Here is a 6,802-nt window from a genome sequence, read left to right on the forward strand (position 1 = left end):
GATGAGGGGTTCTCATTTTCCCTCTCCCACTATTTCCCTGAAAGCCCCTATAGCCTCTCCTCATTTCTTCCTTCTTTCTCCTCTTCCCACCCACCTACATATCTGCTCCCCAGATGTCTCCAAATTCCCTTGCTTCCACCTCTTATCAGCCACTACCTTGAAAACTATGGCCCCTTGCATGGTACAAATTCGACTCAGCCACATTTCAGACTGAGGAACCCAACTTAGAGGGACACTTCATTTCCCCCTGCTACCCCTTCCTCATACCATTTCTTCATTCCCTTCTTTGGAAAATTCATGTTTCCTACTTCCTTATCACCTTCTCATCCATTAACTGACCTACCTTTTATTTGCCTCCTCAAGTTGGTAAAATGTGGTATGGATCCTAATTCTGTCAGGCGAATTGATAACTGGTTGACAGATCATATCCAAAGGATACTTGTTAGTGGTTCAGCGTCCTCTTGGAGAAGAGTGACAAGTGCAGTGCCCCAGGGATCTGTCCTGGGGCCTGTGTTGTTCAACATATTTATTAATGATTTGGATGAGAGATTAGAGGGGATACTTATTCAATTTGCAGATGATACTAAACTGGGAGGGATAGCAAGACGTATGAAGAAAGATTGGGGGAGCTTGGTCTGTTTAGCCTGGAGAGGAGACAACTGAGAGGGGATCTGAAAGCCATCTTCAAGTATTTAAAAAGGTGCCATATAGAGGATGGAGCAGAGTCATTCTCTCTTGCTCCAGAGGGACGGACCAGAACCAATGAGATAAAATTAATGCAAAAGAAATTCCGTCTAAACATCCGGAAGAAGTTCCTGACAGAACAATTTCTCAGTGGAACAGACTTCCTCGGGAAGTGGTGGGTTCTCCATCTTTGGAGATTTTTAAACAGAGGCTGGATAGCCATCTGATGGAGAGGCTGATTCTGTGAAGGCTTAAGGGGGTGGCAGGTTACAGTGGATGAGCGATAGGATTGTGAGTGTCCTGCATAGTGCAGGGGGTTGGACTAGATGATCCATAAGGTCCCTTCCAATTCTATTATAATTCATCTTCAGTTGTATTTATTATACATTTATACCCCGCCTTTCTCCATAGTGGAGACCCAATTAAGACCAAAAGGAGCTTACATCATTCTCTTCTCTTCCATTTTACCCCCACAGCATCCCTTTGAGGTAAGTTAGGTTGAGAGTGTGTAACTCAGCTTTTCTCAATTTTTTTTACTGTTGAGAAACCCCTGAAACAGGCTTTGAGACACTCCAGAAGTAGTGAGATCATGCAGAATATGGTTGGAAAGCATAGCTGTGTACATTCCCACCTGGAGTCCCTCCTCTTCCCACCCCCTCCATACCCATCATTGGTGATTTATAGGAAGTGGGATGGGTCTACATGACCATATATCACCTGATAAATATTTAGCAAATTAAAAAAAATGATTAACTCCCTTTCATTTTGGAAACCCTTCCAGGGCCTTCAAGAAACCCCAGGGTTTCATGAAACCTTGGCTGAAAAAGCCTGGCCCAAGATCATCTTGCAAGCTTCCATTACAGAGTGAGGATTTGAGCATGGGTTTCCCAGATCCACCTATTACACAATACTGTGTAATCCACCTATTACACAATACTGGCAACTGATCAGTAGCAAGAAACTGGTATGTCATGCAACTCTCACTCCTCTTTTTTATCCACAAAAGAACATGGTAGGGAAGGTTAGATATGTATGTAGGTTCAAAATAACCCAGTGAGATCCACAGCAAGATGGGGATTTGAACCTAGTTCTTTCAGACCCTATTCTGTAGCTTTAAACTGCCATATCACCCTAGCTTTCATAGGGTGGCTGATATTGAGCAGGAGCAAGCAGCCAGCCCTAGCTAAATCATGCAAGTTGGGTAGTATCATGTCCCCCAGATGTTGCTGCCACATATATTGTTGCCAGCCTCTAGGTGGGACATGAAGATCTTCTACAATTACAACTGGACTCCGGGGATCTGTCCCCCTCAAGAAAATGATTGGGTTGAAAGTTATATGGCATTGTATCGGTCTGAGACCTCTCTCCTCCCCAAACCCTGCCATCTTCAGACTCTACCACAAAATTTCCGGGAACTTTCCAGCCAGGAGCTGACAACTCTTATCAGGCCTGGCAAATGAGTCCTCCCTTAAGGGCCAGAATTGGACAGGGCCATGCTTCCTCCAACAGAACCCAGCCTGTAAATCTGTGGTTGCCTAGCAAGAGGCACTGAGGCAATCTGTTACTTAAAGCTACAGGCTCTCCTTTTATCATTTTTTGATTTTTTTGAAGCCCATTTTTTTAAGATTTCACTTTCTTTTGCTGCAAACCTGGGACCCATTTCACAGCTTCAGTCATCAGATTTAAGAATCCCAAGGTTGGTTGACTTTGTTATTAGAATATAAGATAGTTAAATGTTCACAATGCAATAGTGTGACATCTGGAACGAGATAAATAGCTTAGCTCCAAATCTCAACAGTCTAACTTTATTTATTGAAAAACACCCAGCCTATGGTGCCTTATATTATAAAAATATGTAAATAAATCAATAAATAAATGCTTAAACAATGACAGTACAAGTGAATATATTAAAAGTCCTAGCGATATAACTCTGGTTGCTGAGTCTTTGGTTTTTTAGTCATCAGGTCACAGCTGACTTATGGCAACCCCATGGGGTTTTCAAACAAGAGATGTTCAGAAGTGGTTTTCCAATGCCTGCCTCTACATCATGACTCTGGAGTTTTTAGCCAGATGATTAGAAAGCTTTGGACATGAGTCATGGAGCACACGGGGGGGGGGGGTAGAATAACATTCTTGTTCCCCATGCTCTGTAGGTGAATAGTAGGGAGATAATTGGAGTGGAAGAACACATGCGTATTCCCTGACCATTATTTCATCTTCTTTTGTTTCAGAATACTATAAGCTGCAGGGGACTATGCTCCCTTTATAGCCTAAAAAGTCCTTGGGGAAAGGATGCAATTAATTATAGGCAGATGAAACGTGCTATTCTTCTGAGCCTAATTAACCTCTCCATGACAATATTCTGTTAGTTTCAAAGTGATCATAGACATTAAAAGCCTACAATATATTCTGTATCAATATGACCAAATACTGTAAGATGCTGGGCTAAGGGCCAGCCTGGTTTCCTCTAGAATGAAAGGAGATGTGATCAGAAATTCCACTTGTGGCTTTTAGGGGAGTTCTGTGCTTTAGTGCAGGGGTAGTCAACCTGTGGTTCTCCAGATGTCCATGGACTACAATTCCCATGAGCCCCTGCCAGCATTTTCTGGCAGGGGTGCATGGGAATTGTAGTCCATGAACATCTGGAAGACCACAGGTTGACTACCCCTGCTTTAGTGGCATAATACAGGAAGATGCTGATTCAGTACGACTACACTGCAAATTAGAGTACAAAACATTGAACTAGATAGACCGATGTTGGCTCAGCAGACATTTAAAAGCATGTGAATGTAGGGAAGAGCAGGATTTTGCCTGTTGTGACCACTACTACCACACCCTACCCCAAAATCTATGCATTCAGTTGTACACTGAAAGTCAGTCTGGTGCTCAGTATGTACAGTACACAGACCCATTCCGCACAAGGATCAATGTGACAAATTGCTTGCTGAAAGAAATAACGGAATTTAAAATAGTGGAATTCGGCGTAACGCATACCTGCCTTTGTAGTGGAATCCAATAGCGTTTCAATCGTTTCCCATGGGTTTCCGGTCTCGCCAAAAATCGCTAGAAAGGAAGCAATTTTTTCCGTGCTTTGTCCTGCCCCTGGCCGTCAATCAAACGAGCAGCCAATGGGCGGTTGTTACCATGCTCCCAAATAGCCCCTTTTCCTTTAAGCACAGTTAAAAAATATACAGACACACACACGTTGCAACGAATATGCGTTGATTCGTTGCAAGGGAGAGACTTTGCTGGCATGTGAGTTGGTGATTCATCGTTACCATGCTCCCCTGAGTGGAAAAAAATCCCCCCCCCTGCACGGGCATGATTTTTGGCCGAAATTAAAGGGAACTGGCAAACAGGGGGCGGAGAAACACACGTTGCAACGAATATGCCTTGATTCCTTGATTCCTTGCTTCCTCCTAACGTAGAGACCCATCTAGCTGGCAGCTGGCCTGTGAGCTACCGATTTATCGTTGCCACATGCCCCTGAGTGAAAAAAAAATCCCCCCCCCATGCACGGGCATGATTTCTGGCCGAAAATAAAGGGAACTTGCAAACAGGGCTGTGTTGTGCTTGATGACTTAGGGGAGCTCTGTGGAGGGACTGCAGCTGGAGAAGCCTCGCTGGGTGAATGAAGGCTCGCCAGCTTGTTGCTCTCCGCTCGCTCCGAGAAGAAAAAATGGTGATCGCTTCGCCGGAAGTTCAGAGGAGAGAGCCAGGGGGAGGGACTTTACTGAAACCGTAACAATGGGAACGCGCAGGTCTTTTTTGCTAGTGTAGCAGATTGTTTGCAAGAATGTAGCACTTTTCGGAGGGTGAATCCACTTTTCTGGATTTCCCTTTAAGCGCTTCAATGAATCGCTTTTTGCGGATCAGTTTCAGGAGTGTGGCAGATTGTGTGTGACGTCGTGCATAACTGCAAATTAGTAGCATTTACAATTTGCCACACTCCTGCTACATTTAACTTGTGCGGAATGGGCCACAGAATCATAGAATCATAGAGTTAGAAGGGGCCTCTAAGTTAATCTAGTCCAAGCCCCTGAAGAATGCAGGACATTCACAACTAATTATATCTTTTAGTGTGTGTGGTTGTGGTAGCGGTAGTTGCAAACAACTACTGGCAACCCCACTGGGTTTTTAAGTCAAGAGACCAAGAAATTTTGCCATTGCCTGTCGCTGCGTAGAAGCCTTAGACTTCTTTGGTAGCCTCCCATCCAAATATTAACCAAGCCTAACCCTGCTTAGCTTCTGATGAGATTGGGCCACCCTGAACTATCCAAGTCAAGATAGTAAGAGTACAAAATTTTAGAAGTCTACACAGACCTAATACAAAGCGGTTTCATATGTTCAGCCTGGTCTTATGGAAGGAGCAATTACTCTCCCCTCCAAGATATGATCAGCTGTTAGAGTTTTTGCTGGCCAGATTCCCTTCCTATTTCTTCCTCGGTATTCAACTGATACCACGATATCTCTGAATTTTGAAGATTTTTGGTACCTTTTTGGGATCCTCATCCCCATTTCTATTTTAAATTTCAGAGATAGAAATCTCAAATACTTGTTTCCTTCCTACAATGTAAATTGCAGTAAAATTGCAGGAAACTTGTGAACACTATTGGAGTGTGTTTTTTTTAGCTTGTGTTTCTAAGCTTCATCATTTCCCCTTACCATTCTTATCCTGACACTTACATATCCTATTGAGTTTGCCCAGTAAATAGTTGGATAGTTATTCACATTCAAAACCCACGCATCTATAAGGGATTTCATTCCATGTGCCCTCAAGGAAGCAATCAAATACAGATCATGTACCCTGAAAACATATGGTCAGTTTGAAATTTCTAAAGTTAAAAAATGATACTTGGATTAGCTTCAGTACTTGTAAAAAGTACTTGGTACATACCGCTTTTTTTTTTAAGTATCAAGTATGTATCCCATAGCCAAAATCTAAGGGCTACTTCATATTAGGTTTAAAAAATAAATATTTGGGTGCAGTCCTTATGTGCAAAATGCATCTGGTATATCAATTCAGAAAGAATATTATCTTTCTCAACTTGAATCTTTAAAAAGACATGCAAGTGAGGAATCACTCCTCTCCAGTTTGGTGCAGTTATTAGGAATGCGGACTTCTAATCTAGCATGCTGGGTTCAATTCTGCACTCCCCCACATGCAACCAGCTGGGTGACCTTGGGCTCGCCATGGCACTGATGAAACTGTTCTGACCGAGCAGTGATGTCAGGGCTCTCTCAGCCTCACCCACCTCACAGGTTGTCTGTTGTGGGGAGAGGAAAGGGGAGGCGACTGTAAGCCACTTTGAGACTCCTTCGGGTAGAGAAAAGCAGCATATAAGAACTGACTCTTCTTCTTCCTTATCTCCCTCTTCAAAGTATAGGTATCGATGGGTATTGAAGGGGAATGGAGGGAGGAACCTATATGCCATGTATCCTTTATATGATCCTTTATATGTGTCCTTTATATTTGTGACAGAAATGCTGATTTTATGAACCTAGGCAGATTGTGAGTGGGTGGACAGGAAGGGATGTGTCAATATTTGTCTCTTGTGGCCCTTCCTTGCATACCCAGGGAATTGCTGATAGCCACTGTGGGATGGTAGGTGAATTTCCTCCAGGCCAGGCTGGATTCTAGAGATTTTTTGGTGGAGGGATCAATTGGGCATGAAATTGGGGTCACCATGGGTTGTGTAGTTGTGAGTTTCTGCATTGTGCAGGGGGTTGGAGTGGATGACCCTGGAGATCCCTTCCAACTCTGTGATTCTATGATTACTCTATTTCGTATACAAGTATCATACCAATAAACAAACAGTACTCACTTAGAAGAGCCCAACCTAACTACTGCACAAAAGTAGAGGGGGAGAAGGAAATGTGGTAGATAATGCTAATACTGTGCTGAATGTTACATAATTGCTGGTGACATTTTACAGACACCCTACTGAGAATAAAGCTTTGCGCCTTTGAAAATAATTTTTAAATTAAAAAAGGAAAGCATTGCTCCTGACCATTTCCATCCCAAAACTCATCTTTATTTATTTAGATTTAACAGCTTTTCAAAAATCAAAGTACTGTGCAAGAGCTGAACACTCAGCAACAATGACATTTGTCAACA

This window comes from Paroedura picta, chromosome 2, assembly GCF_049243985.1.
Source record: "Paroedura picta isolate Pp20150507F chromosome 2, Ppicta_v3.0, whole genome shotgun sequence".
NCBI lineage: Eukaryota > Metazoa > Chordata > Lepidosauria > Squamata > Gekkonidae > Paroedura > Paroedura picta.